At 44.2% G+C, this 18,685-nt stretch overlaps 1 pseudogene; it reads right to left on the bottom strand.

Moving 5' to 3' along the window:
• Positions 1-585: 585 nt before the first annotated feature.
• On the bottom strand, positions 586-1,145 carry LOC128598179 (ras-related protein Rap-1b-like protein; annotated as a pseudogene).
• Positions 1,146-18,685: the final 17,540 nt, after the last annotated feature.

The raw sequence follows: 18,685 nt of genomic DNA on the forward strand, positions 1-18,685 counted from the left end.
GTTCAAAATGACACACAAAAACATGCAATAACAATAATGAATCCCACCCAGCAAGACATGATCACAGGTCAACACAAACACAGTTGTGAGACACTGATATACCAAAGTTATAAAATCTTACCAAGTTGTTTGTACAGTGCTGCCAACATAAGCCCATGGTAGCAAGTCTGCAGACTTATCCTTTTTTTTGGAGCTCTTTGGACTTCCTTTTCTTATGCTAAAATAGTGGTGCTTTCAGGATTTACATTATTGTACTCTCCAATACAAAGTATGGAGTATGTTAAAGTATTTTCATGTGTGTACAACATTCATGGATGAAGAATGTCTCTTAGCAGTAATATTGGATGTAGCCTCTGGTTTTACCAGATGCATACTCTATGACTATTATATAAAAGGAAATCTCTTGTGATACTGGAAAATGATTAGAATGTGCAAAGTGATGTAGTAGCTTTCATCCACCTTAAAGGGCACCACCACAGGATAGGCCATTTAAGATGCTGGTAGGTTTAACAAAGTTGGAATGCTGGCACTGAATGGGGCAACAGTTCTTCAGAGCTGACTCAGAGCTACAATGCATTTAGTATATTAAAGCAGCTGACCTGATGACTTTCTGTGAGGCTTCCCAGGCACTGAAGTTTTATTGTTAATGTGCCACAGTAGGTCAGAAAATATCTCATTAACATTTATTTTTTATTTTGCAGAAGATTCTAAGAATGCACGGTTGTTCTGCTCTCTTGCTAGATGTTGACCTTGTTTATTTCCTACAACTCTTTGATCATCCAAGTCACACTTATTACTCACCAGATCACTGGAACATCATCAGTGTCTTTAACTTGAAGAATCTGTTCTCTTAGATCTTGTAAGTCATTAAAGGTAGACTGTGTTGTGATTGAATAAACTAATGCAAAGCCTTGTCCATTTCTCATGAACACATTCCTTATTGCTGTAAATGGTCCCATGCCTGCAGTATCCATGATTCCAAACATACACCGTTGTGCGTTTACTTCAACTTGCTTCTTACAAGAATCTTCTATGGTAGGATCATATTTTTCAACAAAAATACCTTGAACAAATTGTACAGTCAGAGCAGACTTTCCAACACCTCTTGAGCCAAGAACAACTTGCTTATACTCAAGCGTGATGCAAATTTGTCAAAACTTAGTACCTCTCATGCGGTCACCGGGTCCCCGCAGCCAGTGTTATCTCATGTTTCCTCCAGGTCAAGTTGCTCCTCCAGGTGCCACTGCTCCTCCAGCAGTGGTCCTGCTGCTGCTCCAGCAGCTTTACATGCCTGACTTAGGCAAGGCTTCCAAGTTTTCAAACTTAATTGACAAACCTCATGTAACACAACATACAACATATATTTTTAAATAGCTTTTCTTTAGTGACCACTGTGATTTCTGCATTATCAAAAAACAAACTTTCAACTAAGTTTAAACAAAGCTTAAAGATATAATTGGCTTTTAATAACAATTCACAGCAACACCCCATCTAAAGATTTAGAAAGGCACTCTGAGCAGAAAAGTGAGCTTTAGAGGCAGAAAAATGCCAAAGAAAACAAAAACAAGGAACAAAAGCAGATTGTCATTACAAAGTTACTTCCTCATAGAGTTAAAACCAAGGGTACTTTCTTATCTTGCTGGCTCAGGTAAACTGGGCCCCTCCTGGGAATAACTTCATTTTGATTTGGTCTGGTCTGGGCCTCATGCAGGAACTCAGACCAAAACAATGGCCTCCTGTAAATTTTATTTAACATGGCAGAGCACACACACACAAGGAACTAAGCTGTGTGTGTCAAATTATTAATAGCTACATTGTTTATGCTTTGATTTTTCTTCTTGGCTAAAGAATCCAGCCTTTTTTACTTTGTATGTTAAACACATGTCTCCTAAATGCTGATCTGATCACAATCATTAAAATGAAGAGCAAAGCAAAACCCTAAAATAAAGACTTTAAGGAAAGATGCCAATAGTGGTTATCCCTCAGAAATAAGATTTCTGAGTAATCCTCATATTTTCATTTATACTTTCGTACAATTGCTAAAAGTTTTATCAGAAAGACATCCATTTTTTTATCAGTATAAAAGACAACTTTTTAAAATAAAAATCAAATATTCACTACAAAAAATGAGGAACAATTCACTAAATGGCATTTCATTATTCTTTTAGTTTTGGTTCAGACAAACACTTGTTTTCTAAATATACACAAAATCTCCCATGGCAGCCCTAGAATTTCCTAAATGAACAGACATTCAAAGTGCTAGTATTAGTTACAGCACTGATACATCCACCTACACGCTGGGATAATCAGAATTAACCAGAAAAAGTAATAATTCATTTAAATAATATTTAATCAAAAGCAAATGGTACGTTTGTTTTACTTAGCATAAAATCATGTCAGACTTCTAATGAACTGGTTATTAAAAAAAATGGTATCAGACACCTCTTTTCTGTCTTGTACATGCACAAGTCCCCACAGAATTTTCACCTCTGGATAAACATTTAGATGCACATGACTCTCTGTATCCCAGAAAAAAATAATTGGCCAACAAGTGCTTCTCAAAAGCTCTTTTCAAAAAATACATTATGAGTTAGACTTAAAATAATAAGCATTGGAACGAAACTCTTTTGATGCAAGACTGTCACAAACACACTTCGAAAAAGAAAAAAATTTTTTTAAAAAGCCATGGTGCATTCATTTCCGAAACACACTGAGAACTACTGTAATTATTTCAATGAGAAATTCCTGCAAACTCCTCCCGCCTCCTCTCACTTGCTTCCTCTCAGCGAGTCACAATGTGTTTCCATGGCAACTGTGTTGCTAAGGGGGACCCCGTAAGTACATCAGCGTGTTATCTGCAGCTTTGAGACAGTGTTAGCCTAAGAGCTGGGTTGGCTGGGATAATTAGATTTAATTTCAGGCTATTTTCTTCCATCGACGCACAATGAATTCACCAGAAACTTAGAGGTCATCCCTACAGGCAGAACTACGGATACTTCCTGGGTTATAATCTGAGCTTTTATGCCATTCTGATTACATCAATCTTCTCTTTAGAGTATTTTACCACCTTCCCGTGATTTAGACACTAGAGTCGTAAGACAAAAAAAAAAAAAAAAAAAATAGCAACCAGAAACATTACTAAATTGCTGCATGAGACTGATTTTGTTGAATGTGTAGAAATGGCAAGCATAAAACAAACTTAAGTTGTCAGAAATCAACAGCATTTTGAATCATTAGTTTGAAAGATATTAAACAGTAAATGTTTAGATAGCCCCAAATGAAACAAATCAAAATATTTTTGAAATCTCCCCTTCGATGTCTCTGAAATCATACTTTGGCAAACAGATTGCAATATTTCATCAGAAATTCTGATTGAAATCCAGAACCTTCCACTAAGCCAATTTTCATTGACTGCTTTATTTGCTGGGGACAAGTTCTATTACTGTAAGGGATAATTCCTTAAAGTGGCCCATTTCCTGATCTTATTCAGCTCCTGATTCTTCTTTCTGATGAAAGAAGAAAGACCTTCCCAGAGATACCAATGTGGTTGTCGTTGGTTAAAAAAAGGGAGGAGGGTGCAAAAATTTCACCACAAATCAGGGTGAGTGTGTGGAGTCAGGAGATGGGTCCTGGCTGCCTTGGGCACCCACTGTCCCAGAACAAACATACTGAAGCCAGTCTCCATGCCTCCAGCCACATGTTTGGTGACAGGAGGAAGGTAAGAGCCAGATGCAATGCCCAATGCCTCGGCAGGTCTCCCCACGGTGAAAGTGGAGAGCCCAGGCTGCCCAAGCACCAGAACAGGTGGCCACAAATGTCTGGGGCAAGCTCAAGCCTGCAAGGGGATGGCAGGACAGTGCAAGTCTGAGCCTAGTCTGGCCCAGACTGGATGCCACCCTTGGAGGGGTTTGCTCCTCCTCATCCCCTTCTCCGATGCTTCCAGACCCTGCACTCCTGACACAAGGAAAAGTTTGGAGAAGAAAGGACACCAACTCATCAGGCATTTCCCCTCAGGGTGACCAACCATTCCTGAATCCAGGGGGCCCTGATTCCCCTGGTGGCTCTTCTGATTTTTATGCTGGTGAATGAGTATGAATATGTACCTGGTAGGGTGACAATGTTGTCATGGGTCTTGAGCTTCCCTGTTGGCTAAGTCTTGGATGTTCCTGTGTAGGCAGACTTTGGTTTCACTCAGAAACTGTATCTCAAGCTCCAGATTCAACTTGATATATCTATCAAATGGAAAATGAATACAGAGAGGAGTAAAAAGGAATTGTCCAAGTGTTACTCTTTTAATTCACTGACCTTTTCTTCTCATTGTAGAAAGGAAAGTAATTTCAGTTCATTCTTGTGGAAAACGTGTCATATAGTTTTCCTGGAGGCTAAGGACCAAGCCCTGGGAGGCTAAGTACCAAGCCACCCTTGGTGGCATGACCATCAGCTTCTCAACACCCGGTGGAGGCTTCACACTCAGCCCCATCACCTGCTGCATGTGATTTTGGTGAGGACAGCTGGAAATCTCTGCTGTTTTGAGAGTGGAGCAATAAAAGACTAAGGGGCTGAGTTTCACAGAAACAGGACTGAGGCTGGCCTTGTCCTGCTGGCTGAGAGGGGAGTGTGCATGCATCTTGGGACCCGCCCCTTCGTCAGTTCTCCCTATCCCTACATCACTAACTGAGAAAAGAAAACTAAAAATAGCCAACTGACAAGCACTGAACACAGGGCAAGTGGTCTTCCTATCCTTTCACACACTGACTTCATTGCAATCTCACAAGCCCAAAGGGTAGTAGTTACCCTTGCTGAGGGCTTATGGAGGCCAAGGAAACTGTCCACATATGGGACAGCTGGTGAGGAGGATTGCAAGGTGAACTGAGGTGGTCCTGATGATAACTCTGATGCAGTGAACCACGGGACACCTCTGCGATCCGCGCAACAACCTTGTTCATAACTCCACCCAGAATATGAAGGTTAGCTCTTCAAGGACCTCCTAGCTCCTGTGTGCTGGCCCATGCTAAAGAGCTACAGCACTACAGGACTCCACGTCCACCATAATCCACATCATACAGACACGCCCGCAAACCTGACATCCGCTATCCATGTTCAGGTGACTCACCCTTTCTTCTCTAAGGAGAGCCAGCCAGCCCAGGACCCCACCCACCTCCTGCATCCAGACATGTCTTGAGGCCAAGGCCAGGTGCATATAGCTCTGTGTCCCATATACACCACATAAAACACACATCTCCCCACACACAACACACAACTCCCCACACAAACCACATAGATACCACATCCCCACACACACTACACACACACACACACGCCTAATACACACATGCACTCATTCACATGGACTGCTCTGTTATTTTCCTGGGTGTTACCTCTGAATAGATACAGATAATTCAGGAGAGAGAGCAGGGTTGCAGAGGAAGATTTTGCTCTAAACACATGCTCAATGTGATACAGACAGAAAACCCAGCTCTCAGATGTACCAGATTCTAGGAAGAACATTAGTAGAGAGATGTACAGTCTCTTCCCAAATTGTTGTGAGGTAAAGCCAAGTAGGTTTTTCTAAGTCTACCCCAATCTAGCGTCAAATACTGTGGTACTTTCCCATAGAGGGGTGGAGTCCATTCCCCTTCTTCTTGAACCTTTAGAGCAGTGGTTCTCAACCTTCCTAATGCTGCAGCCCTTTAATATAGTCCAAAGGGGTCGTGACCCACAGGTTGAAAACCGCTGCTTTAGAGAATGGTGAAAGTGGTGCTGTGACAGTTATAGGCTCAGCACTCCCAAAGATGGGCAGATTCTGCCTTCATCTCTTGGATCCCTGAGTCAGCAGCTAAGTGGTCTAACCACCTGGAGACTGCCATACTGTGGGTAAGCCCAAGCTGGCCATGTATAGAGGTTGTGTGGATAGACGGAAAACAAGAGAGGGGGAAAGGAGAGGCCCAGCTAGCCCCCAGCTCTAAGCAATCACTGCTGAGGCCACAGACATGATGGAACAGAAAGGAACCATCCCTTCTGGGCCTTGCCCAAATTCCCAACCCACAGAATCAGGAAAGATAACAATAATACAAGGTTGTTTTAAGCCACTGCGTCTTATAATAATTTGTTATGCAGTGACACAAACCTAGTATAAAATCACTGTCAGACTGATGATAGCTGCTCAGGGCTCCACCCAGTGCCCATCTCCACCTGCGCTCCCTCCTGGGTAAGCTCTTCCATCTCCACGTCCTTAAATTCTATTGCTATGCTCATGACCTTGCCTCGATCCAGTTGTCCTTCCATTTGCTCACTAGGTCACCTATATATACCTGCACCATGTCCTCATTTCAGCTCTGGATTATCATCATGAACACCAAATAAGTCCATGTCACATTCCTGGAACCTGTGAAAATGACCTAACTTGGAAAAAGGCTTTCTGCAGATGTAATGAAGTTAAAGATCTTGAGATAAAGAGATCTTCCTGGATTATCCAGTGGATCCTAAATCCACTGGCAAATGTCCTTATGAGAGATGCTCAGAGGAGAGACATGGAAGAAGTCCAAGGCTGAGCCTCAGCAACGTGGCTGCAAGTCCAGGTACCTGGGCACCACCAGCAGCTCAAAGGGGCAGAGAACAGTTCTCCCCGGAGCCTTTGGAGGGGTGCAGTCAGACTGACACTCTGATTTGGACTTCTGGCCCCCAGAAGAATGAGAGAATAAATTTTGGTTGTGTTCACCCACCCAGTTTGAGGTAAATTGGTTACAGCAGACACGGAAAACAGGTACAGTTAGCCTCGGTGGTTACCAAACCGATTCCAGATAACAGGAGCAGAAGGAATGGCCAGGCGAATGGGCTGGGAGGAGCCAAAAGCATCAAAGCACAGCGGGACCCACACTGGAGCCCTGCCATCACCCCAGGCACTCGTCAGCGTAAGGACAGCTGGTCAGCCTTTGGACAGCTGTCCCTGCAGGTCCCAGGATCACACCCCGCATCACTTGCCTTGGGCTCGCTCAGCCCGCCGTCTGGTCACTACCCAGGGGTGCTGCTTGCCTGCTTCTCGCACGGGAACCGGCCCCATCCCCACCCGCACCAAGAGCCCCACTCAACAGCGCGTGTTCTACCTGGATGTCCGCTACCCCCTCCCAAATGGCCAGACCCCTCAATCTCACTCGCCCCATTTTCCTCCCACGTGCCCAGTCACCTAGCAGAAACCTGAGGGTGCCTTCGCTTTCCCGCGTCCCCTTCCCACATCCCACCTCCGCACTCCCTGTGGTCACAGCCTCAAACTTTCCTCCTGCTGCTCCTCTCTGCTCTCTCTCGCACGCCTTCACAGCAGCCACACTCTGGGCTTTTGAAATCGTGAAACAGATCAGTCCTCTACTGACACTCCTCCAGCGTCTCCGGTTTGACCCTGCCACCCCGCCCTCTCAGGCCTCATCTGCAGCCTCCCTGAGAAGCCTGCTCCAGGTCGCGCCCCTCCTGCCTCTGGGCCTGGCACGAGCCTCTCCCACCACCTGGGAGGCTCCGGCTTCTTCTCTTTACACGGTGGTGCGGGCGGGGCGCCGCCCGGTGAGGATCCTTGTCTCCTGGTAGCAGCCGGTCAGCCCCACGCTGGCTGCCCAGGGCAGCTCGCGGGAGGAAAAGATCTTGCTCACTCGCTGCTCCCCTAAACCGGGAGGTGAAGGAATACATGAGTGCATGAGTGGGTGGTCCATAAATATTCATTTTGCCAGTGATGTGAACTTTTCCCCTTTTTGTGGATGATTCAAAGGGAGGTTGAAAGAGGTTGTAGGGGTGGGGTCTGGGGCGTGGCCCAGGCAGCATTTTGAACTAGAAACACCTTCCCCTGGCTGGGGGATGGAGACATCCAGTCCTACAAGATAAGCTGTGGGGCTGGGAAACTTCACAGCTGTGCTGAAACAGACAAGAGAGGCCATAATGGGGAGTGGGCAGAGCACTGTCATTTGTGGGCTTGGAGTTGCAGAGGGCAGTGGCTGGGTTCTGGGGGCTGATGTCTCCTAGTGGTGGCACTTTGGGGAGGACTCTGGGGATGGGTGGAGGAGTGCTGGGAGACCGGACGCCTGGCATCAGTGGGGTCCTGCTGCTGAGTGCCAGGGGAGCGGGAGCCAAGCCACTCACCCTTTCTGGGCCAGAGTTCTCACATGTGAAATGAAAAATATAATCCTGATGGTTTGCTTCAGCTCTAGCATTCTAAAAATATTAACTGAGTCATGTATCACTGCTTAAGCAGCTATTATGCTTGGAGCCCTCAGCAGCTGCGGCAAGAACACACTACAAAATGCACCTCGGTGCCAGTCTCTCACAGGCGACCACGCAGACACAACGCCCACGTACGATCCCTGTCACTTAGATTACTAGGTACTATAAAGACTGAACTGTGTCCGCTCAAAATCCACATTTTTGAAGTCCCAATCCCAAGTACTTCTGAATGTGACCATCTCTAGAGGTGAGGCCTTTAAGGAGATGATCCCATTACACTGAGGTTAAATGATGACCTTGCGTGAGCCCTGATCCAGTCTGACTGGGTTCTTTACACCGCACACCTCCTGGGTGTGGGACAGGACTACAACAGGGACTTCACCTAATGCATGCAAACACTGTAACCTAATCATTTGTACATTCAGATTAATCTGGAATTAAGGAAAAAGAAGAGGAGATGAGGACACAGACAGGCAGAGGGACCACCTGTGAAGACACAGGGAGAAGATGCCATCACAAGCCAAGGAGGGAGGCCTGGGAGACACCAGTCCTGCTGACATCTTCTTCTCAGACTTCCAGCCTCTAGAAACATGAGAGAATGCATTTCTCTCATTCAAGTGCCCCAGTGTGTGGCCCTTTGTTATGGCATCCCAAGCTAACACAGTAGGACCTCTGTAAGTGGACCACCCAAGGGACTGTGACAAACTGGTCAACCTACAGAGGTGGTCAACATAAGGAACTGAACCTACTGTGCTGATACACATGTGTGGTGCCTGTCTGGTCTATGAAAACTAGGTCAACTTAAGGAGGTGGTCAACTTTGGAGGTACTACTATGTAGGATCATCTTGACACCTTCTCAATTCTTTGCAGAGCCATGCATTAAAACTATGAGATTTTCTATAATGCTTTTTTTTAATGAAAAATTTTCCTAAAATGTGTTTGTTTCAAACACCTTTGCCTTCATAAATAAAAATCACAAAACATGATTATTTTGTGATGATCTCATTCAGCCACCGTCATAATTAATTGTTCAGTTGTGTGCAACAGATGATATAGAAAATTATTGTAAATATGAGTGTTGTTTGAGGCACAATCTGGAGTTTCCTCTGTCTTTAAAGCTTATACATTAGCTTTATTCCTGTGTAATTTCCCCTTTTTATACTGAAATAAAGGTAAAGATGTGCCATGGCAATGACTTGTTTCCAGTGTAAGATCACTGCCCTTTCAGGGAAGTTAAGAACAGCAAGGGCCTCTCAAAGCCACTGTATTTCCCACTGTCATGGGAGTGTCAGTGGGACACTCCAGTTGTTTTAGCTTTGGGAGAAAAGCTTTCCCATCTCTGTTGGGCCAACGCATTCCCAAACATGAACTTCTCCCTGAAGACAGATGGACTGTAGCTCTTGATCACCACACTCTTTTATTCTGGAAAACATTATTCTCTATGGTTTCTCTAGGCTGCTGAAGACCCTGAAAGCCTTAGAACATCATTTTGGGTTCTTTATACAATAAAATCACCTCCCTACACTGACCACCTCCTTAAGTTGACCTAGTTTTCATAGACCAGACATGTACCACATGTAAGTATCAATACAGTAGGCCTAGTTCCTTAAGTTGACCACTTCCATATGTTGACCAGTTCATTGCAGTCCTTGGGTGGTCAACTTACAAGGTTCTAATGTGTATTATAATAACTTCCAAGTTTAGTTCCAAGTTTCACAGCATCTAACTTCAGAACCGATCATGACAATAACATATAATATAACATAACAGTCCAGTCAGCCTCTTAGGCAGACTTCTATATTCCCTTCTGTATCCTGTATCACAGAGGAATTGGTTGTAAAAGAAAAGCTAGCTAAACCAAGGCTTAAACTAATTACGGTTTATTTTTTCTTACACAAAAACTGTCCAGAGGTGAGCAGTTCTGGCCTTAGATCAACAGATCAAGAAGGTTAGGCCTTCTTGGCCTTTTTCTCAAGGGGGAAAGACAACTGCTGCAGCTCCAGCCATCACTTCCCTGTTCCAGTCAGAAAGCAGGAGGAAGCAACAAGAATGGATAGCAACACTTTCCCAGAAGACCACAGCAGGCATCCACTGTCTCATAGGCTAGTACTATGCCACAGAGCCAGCTCTGGGGCATGGCAGGGTGGGAAATTCAGCATGCTGGCTGCCCATGGCTGCCTCGAATGGAATCACAGTGCTGGTGATAAAGAAGAAAAGAAAACAGATGGTCGATAAATCATCAATGGTCATTTTAAAACAACTCTTTAAGTCATATATGCTTATTAAGTAAAAGCACAGTTTTCATAACTGTATTGGTCTCTTTATAGTCATGTGTTAATTACAAAGATTTTCCACATGTGAATGTAATATTTCAGTAAAACTCATTGGAATTATGGGGGAAAGATGGCAGGTTAAACACACTCCTTTAATTTCATCCTCTCCAAAGTCTATATTAAAATAATAAATAGATTTTGTTTTTAAAGGGATGAACCTACAAGGTAAAAGAGAATGAGAGAGGACACAGTGACAACAAAATTGGGAACATTGGCAAGCATCTGATTCTGCAGACCAGGAAAGCCAAGTTCAGAGTTGGCTGTGGAGAGATAAGCAGCAAGCTGACTTCACTGGGGAGCCTCTAAAAGGCTCAGAAACTGAAAGCCCCAGAGACGTCCACATGAAGGCACAGCTGGCTTGGCAGGCCCGGGATCCCTAGATCCTAGCTGTCCTCACCCCAGCAGAAGACCGAAGGATGGCTCTTGCTAGACATAGAGAACTTGCCCGCTCTCTTCTCCTACTTTGCTCCCAGAAACCAGCAGCCAGCCCAGCACCTTCCAGCAAGAAACTGACCTGTGATGACTCAGTCCAGTCCAAGAGGAAACCAAAGGGTGCAGATATTGGGAATTCACCCACAAAGTCCCCTTCAAATCCCCACGTGGCATGCCCACCCCAAGCCCTAGAGCTCCCACCAGCTTTGGCAATGCTCTTCTCAACATGAGTAGCAGCCATACATAACTGACCTGAGTCATTACAGGTCATTTTCTTGCTGGAAGGTGCTGGGGGTTGGCTGCTGGTTTCTTGGAGCAAAGCAGAAGTGCACAGGAGAAGCTGCTTAATAAAGGAACATGGGGAACCAACAGGAGCAAGCAGGGGGGAGAAATGACCAGCACTAAGAGAAGAAAGCCTCAGAGGTGTCACACACTTGGCTATGGCACCATGGTTTTTATTTTTGTTTTGTTTTTTTTTTTGAGACAGAGTTTCACTATGTTGCCTTCGGTAGAGTGCCATGGTGTCACAGCTCAGAGCAATCTCAAACTCTTGCGCTTAAGTGATTCTCTTGCCTCAGCCTCCAAAGTAGCTGGGACTACAGATGCCCACCACAACACCCAGCTGTTTTTGTTGCTGTTGTTGTTGCAGTTGCTGTTGTTTTAGCAGGCCTGGGCCCGGTTCATACCCATCTGCCTTGGTATATGTGACTGGCACCCTAACCACTGTGCTACAGGTGCTGAGCCAACATAGTGGTTTTCACACTTTTAAATGGTTGAGGGAAAAGAAATGAAAAGAACAACATTTAAAGACTCATGAAAATTATATGAAATTCAAATCAATAAGCAAAATCTGAACGACTCAGTTCAAGCCGGTTGTCTACATATGGTCTTCATGCTGTCTGCGTGTTGTCTCTGCAGCCACAGAGCTAAGTGGCTGTCACAGAGGTTGCCCAACCTGTGAAGCCTAAAACATTTACTATCTTCCCCTTTACAAAAGAAGTTCACAGTCTCTGCCCTATCCTAAGCAAGTGGGTGGACAGTTGGGGATTATATATCTCTAATGGGGAAGGGCCCCTTGGGGAGACATGGGTTGTTCTTATGACCTTTGTGGCCCAAATTCACAGCGCGGACATGGCTTTGGGGGGGTCTCCTGCAGCATTGGGAGGCAGAGCTTCTGGCAGGCAGAGCCCATCAGGCTGTTCCACGTCTCTGGCACCGTCGTTCCACGGAAGCCATAGACGGTGCACTAGCCCAGTTCCTCCCCTCTCCCACAGTCAGCACTCCTGTCACCTCCGTGCTGTTGGCTCCTGCCTTCCCCTCTCTCTTTCTTTTTTTTTTTGTAACATTTATGCAGTTGCTTTTATTTATTCAATTATAAAGATTGCAGCAATTTTTTGATAGGTAACACCTTAGATTAACACTAATTACACTGCTATAAATTTGGTTCAGGATCAGAACAGGATTCAGGAAAGGGAAAGAACCAAAAAAATAAAAATAATAATAAAAAAAAGAGTCTCTGAACATTGAAACAGAGAAATACTTCTTTTTAAACTTTTAAACTTTAATTAAATGCACTTTCCCTTAGATTTCCCTAAACTGGTTTGTAATCTAAGGTAATAGGAAACAAGGCTCTGGGCATTTTGAAGAAACTGCAGGTTAAGCCATGGTACCAAGCAGAAGACTGAAACCCTGAACTCAGTGTCAAATCTGCAAGCGCTAACAAGAAAAACTCTACACCAGGCGAGACTCCTCCTGCCATAGCAAGCTCCAGTGGCCGGCCCTACCAGCCGCATCGGGAGGTATTGCCGGGGAACAGACGAGGAGGACAAGGCTACAGGCCACAAGGGCAAAAGTCCAATGACCCTACGAACCCCCTCTCTTTCTTCAAGAACAAAAACACAAAGGAGATGGAGTAGAAGGGACGGTCAGCAGACAAAGCTTTGGAAAGAGTGGCTCACACCACTGCTCTGAAGTCATGTTTTGTCAGAAGGAAGTCTCCTCTGTAAGTGTAGGGCTGTATTCCCCAAGGGAACGGTGTAGCCAGTTCCAATTCCTGGGACTCCTCTAAGTCCCCTTCTCAGTCTGCTTAGCCTGTGATACCAAAATACTATAGATTAGGGTATGTGAACAACAGATATTTATTTCTCACCCTTTAAAGGCTAGAAGTCCAAGATCAGGTGCCAGGATGGTGAGTTCAGGTCCCGGCTCTCTTTCTGCCTCGCAGGTGGCCACCTTCGTGCAGTGTCCTCACATTGACTGGGATGGTGAGGAGTGTTGAGAGAAGGCTCTTCAGTCTCTTCTTAGGACACTAACCTCATCATGGCAGCTCTTCCCTGGCAACCTCATGGAAATCTAATTACCTCCCAAAGCACCCCCTCCAAATAACATCATGTTGGGGGTCAGGCCTTCAATGTGTGAATTTGGGGGGACACAATCCAGACTATTGCACCCCACTATTTAGTCATCGGACTTCTTGCTGTTAGCTCTCTTGACTTTAGCTAACCAAACAAGCTACTATAGAAAATAGCATAGGGCCTTCATGAAATGTCTGTGTGTTTAGTCTGACAATGGAATCCATTTAGAGGTGACCCAGCTGAGAATTCAAGCCCACTCTAGCACACGGCTACACTTTATTCTAGCAGTATTCATCAGGACTCATTCAGTTATAAGCGACAGAAATCCAATTCAAATAAGCTTTTCTTTGAAAGGGAAATGTGTTGGCTTGTGTGACTGGGAAATCCAAGGGGTGGGGCACAAGGCAGGGCTAGAGTCGGTGTTTAAATGATGTCATCACTTCTCTCCCTTCCTCTCTCTCTCCCCCTGCGCTTCTTCTCCCCTCCTTGCTGGCCTTTTTTGGCCTCATTCTCAGGCAGATCCTCTCCACATCAAAGGCTCCTAACTCATGGGGGTCCTTCTGGTCATCACCCTCCAGAAAGAGTGAGGGATTTCTTTGAGCTAAACTCCCAGAAAAGATGAGAAGATGATGGTTGGGCTGACATGAGAGGCCAGACTCTGAAGCAATCGCTGTGGCCAGCTCAGACACCCTGATTGCCCAGAGTTGGGCCAGTACCACATAAACCACATGGTTTGAGCAGAACTATTCTAGAATGGCAAAGAGGGATTCCCTCCACCCACCAAAACACATGTGACCCTGGGCCATGTCACTCTTCCAGCCCTCTCTAGGATAATCTCCTTGGTGAATAGGGTTCAGTCTCACTAACTGGGCACACGACATTCTTGATAGGTTCTGGGGACCTTACTACTATGAATTCATAATGATTTATCACATTTGCAGCAAAAGAAACAGACACATTTTATTCATTTGTCTCCCAAAGGCCAAATAATGGGAGAAAATGTTTCAGGCATGAATATTGAGTTTGACTTTGTTCTTTGACTATACGAACCTCTCTCAAATATATTATAGTCAGCCATCTTTTGTACCAGCTTTCAGGGCACACTTTAAACATGTTCAGGGCATAGTACTTTACAGTGTGTACACTGTGGTCACTCTGTAGCAATGTTTCTAATATCACTAGAGGCATCCTTTCTAGGCCCTGCGTCCACTATCTGAGACGTGCCTAGAGTGCCCAGGCTGGACTTCTCTGCATTTGGAAACAAAATGCTCAGTTTGAAGGCTCCAGGGCCACCCCTAATTAAGGGAAAGCAAGGGCTCCAGGTTTAGGCTCTGATTTCACCTTTCTGGGTCACTGTGGTCCAGAGGAAGACAGGTGCACGTTCCAGAAGGAGGCCTCATCCTTCCACTGACTGGCTGGCTGGCTGGCTGGCTGGCTGGCTGGCTGGCTGGCTGGGCAGCCGAGTGCAGGTGGCCTGCCTTGGCTGACTCCTCATCAGCAAATGAGAATGGGTGATACAGAGTGTCTTTGAGTTCCCAGCCCCGCTGAGCCAGGCAAGGTTGTTTCACAAGCCCCTCCTCTGTGTAGACTAATGCACCAGAGCCAGAGGAGCCACAGCAGTCGGGGAAGCCCAGGGGACGCCCAGATTTCCCGTATTGTCTCCCCAGGTCTTCTTGGTCAGCCCCTTCCTGAAGTGCTGCTTCCCAGGCCCCTGTTCAGAGGAGCCGGCTAAGAGCAGGTATGAACTTTTGTTACCATTTACTTTAACTGTGTGTAGCTTTTCAGATCTTAATAGCACAGCCGGAAGGGAGGGCCCGTTGCCAGGGAAACCAAGCAAGAGCCTGCTACCTTCAGCTCCAGACTCACTCTTACCACTCCTGTGGTCATAAAAAGGTGACCCTCTGTCCTCTGTGGGGGCGTCTCCTGCCACCTCCCTCTGCTCCTCTCTGAAGCCCGCCGACCTGCCAGCCTTGTTCTGAGTCTGCGGATGATCCTTTCTTGTTAACTCACCGGATCTCTTTCCCTCCACCCACACAGTGAGTCCTCTTCTGATTTAAACTGCCTCTCTTAACCTGGCCCAGAAATTCTCACAGGGTACAAGTCCAATTAATTTGGTTCTCCGCCCTTCTAACTAATGAAAGTAACTGAAATTTGACCTCTCAGCAGGTGGGCTGTTGTCATAAAAAGCAAAAACTGCTAAAAATAGAAGAAAAGATTCAAAATTAAAACAGCTAATTGCCGCAAAATGTATACATGCACTGCTGCCTCTTTTTCTTGAAAGGAGGAAAAGCCTTTCTGTTACCTTTCATCAGAGAATCAGAAAACAGAAAAGACCAACTCCCAGAATCAGTGCCATGCGTCCCACCCACAGGGACTCCCTGGGCGCCGAGGCATCCAGCCCACCTTGACCTCTGGCCTTGAGCCTAGAGATCAGCTCTGGAAGCCAGTCAGAGAAATCTATTTCATAAAGATTTTCTTGCCTGGAAAAACTGTCAGCTCAATGGGACACATATGAAATTAATAAGATAGGTTTTCAAAATGTCAGTTGCAGAGTTATGGCTTCAGAAGAAGATATTGTAGGCTCGTTTTTTCCTGCTCCTCCCCTCTAAACCCAACTAACCCCACTGCAAATAATTTAACTGGTAATGATAAAAGGACTTGAAAGCAGGAATAAAGAAATCAACTGACTGTGGGCTTCAGGACTTACGGAATGACAACACAGTGAGTTTCCTGGGTTCTCTTTTTATCTCCCACTTATCCTACAATGAGAGCTGGAGAAATCTGCCACCAAGAACCAATAGGGACAAATGAAATGACAACAACAAAATGAAAGCAACAATAAAAATAGCTACCACCACTCTCCCTGTGGCCCCTCCCTGCTAAAGGACCAGAAAGGAGAAGCCTCGCCAATAAGGATCCAGTGGCACTGGCTGGCTGATTTCACCCAGGGGCAAGTTCAAAACCCCAGCAGGTGACCCAAACATTGTTCTGCAACCAGGACACAGGCACTTAGAACAATCTACCTTCAAGGCCAGCAACTGCTCAACCCTGGAGGGAGGGAACTCAACATCTCTCAACTCTCTGGCCAGTGGCAGAGGGAAACCCAGGCCCAGCAGAGCCTGCCCCGTACCCCAGAAAGTGGCCCAGCAACACCAGGCTGCCCATGGAGGAAGCTTCTTTTCTTGTAAGTGACAACAGCAAGAATTGTGCAGGAGCCCCAGCAGTACCAAAAGATGAGGCAGATCAGAATAACATTGCAAGAACTCTGTAACGAAACTGCCATTGGCACTACTGCCACAAAAGTAAATAGGAACCTACACACTAAGCTTAAACAGGACAACAGCCTGCTGAAGTAGAGGGCTTAAATAGGCTCAAGTGTCTCCTAATGTAATTGCCCAGATGCCTGCATATAATAAAAAATCACTCATCATATCAAGAACCAGGAATATAAATTACAAAATATATTTAAACAAGTTTTAAAAGATAGAAAAGTTCAGCAAAGAAACAGAAGGTATAAAAAATAATAAAACAAAAATTATACAACAGAACAATACAATAATCAAAATTTTTTAAGTTTCTCCAGTAGAGTGGAGATCATAAGGTAGAATCAATGAGCATGAGAACAAATCATAGAATTTACTCACCTAGACTATAGAGATAAAGAGAAAATAAACAGAATCTCATGGCAGCAAGAAAAAAAAATAACCTTCATACTATTGGTGCTATAGAAGGAGAAGAAAAGGAATATAAGGCTAAACAAGTATTCAAAGGAGTAATGGCTGATGACTTCTCAAATTTGGCAAAAGACAAATTCAAAAAGGAAAGCAAAACACATGCTAGATAAATCCAAAGAAATCCACACCAAAATGCATAATAATTAAACTTTCAACAACTAAAGACAAAGTATCCCCAAAATAGGCAGAGAGGAACAATGCATTACCTACAGAAAAACACCAATTCAAATGACAGTAGATTTCTCTCATATGTCACCACGGAGGCCAAAAGGAAGTGAACAACAGCTGTGAATCTAACACCTGCTAAAACTATCCTTCAGAATCCAGGGAAAATACATTCTCAGATGACAAAAAGTAAGATAACTTGTTGTTATCAGACTTATCCTTTAAAAATGATAAGAAATCTCTCCAGATAGAAAGAAAATGGCAACAGAAGTAAGCTGGGCCCTTCAGAAATGGAAAAAAAAAAAAAAAAAAGAGCAACAGAATGTCTAAAAATAGAGGCAAGCATTATAGACCATCCATTACCTTGTGAGTTTCTCTAACCATATGTTGTGATTGAAGCGAAAGTTATGACACCATCTAATGTGGTGCTCAATGTTTGTAGAGGGGAATATTTACAACAACTATATTTAGAAATTGGAGAGAGTAAAGTGACCTCAATGGAAGTAATTTTTCTTCACTTCACTAGAATTAGTAAAATATCAATCCCAAGGAAATGAGCTGTGTGATATACTAAAACATTTTAGTTTAAATAAATAAATCAGTATGGAACTACTAAAGAATTCAAGTATCCACATAAAGGCAAAGAAGGGAGAAAGGAGCAGAACGAATAAACAGAAACCAAATAATAAAATAGCACACTCAAGCCTTATCAATAATTACTTCAAATGTAAATTATTCAGATATACCAATTAAAATATAGAGATTGGCAGAGTAGATTTTAAAAACACCATAACTATATACTGTTGGCCAGGCACAATGGCTCATACCTGTAATCCAAAAACTTTGGGAGAACAAGGATGGAGGATCACTTCAGTTTAGTTCAAGACCAGACTAGACAATATAGTGAGATCATATCTCTACAAAACATTTTGTTTAATTAGTGAAGCATGGTGGCACATACCTATAGTCCTAGCTACTCAGGAAGCTAAGGTGGAAAGACAGTGTGAGGTCAGAGTTCAAGGTTACAGTGAGCTATATTCATGCCACTGCACACTAGCATGGGCAACTGACACTCTGTCTTTTAAAAAAAGAGTTTATTCTTCCTACAAGAAACTCACTTCATATTAATGACATATGCAAGTAAAAGGTTAGAAAAAGATATACCAGATAAACATTGATTTTAAAAAATAAAGCAAGAGTGGTTATATTCATGTCAGATATAGTAAATGTCAAAGCACAGAAAATTACTATGGAGCAAGAGGAACATTACATAATGATAAAAAGGATCTGTCCACTAAGTAAACTTATCAGTCCTCAATGTGTATGCACCAAACAACAGAGTTTCAAACTACATAAAGTACGAACTAATTGAAAGAAGAAATAAATCTACAATTATAGTTAGGGACTTAAACTTCCCACTCTGAGCAATTGCTAGAACTGCTAGACAAAAAATTAGCAAAGATA

Source organism: Nycticebus coucang, chromosome 2, assembly GCF_027406575.1.
Source record: "Nycticebus coucang isolate mNycCou1 chromosome 2, mNycCou1.pri, whole genome shotgun sequence".
NCBI lineage: Eukaryota > Metazoa > Chordata > Mammalia > Primates > Lorisidae > Nycticebus > Nycticebus coucang.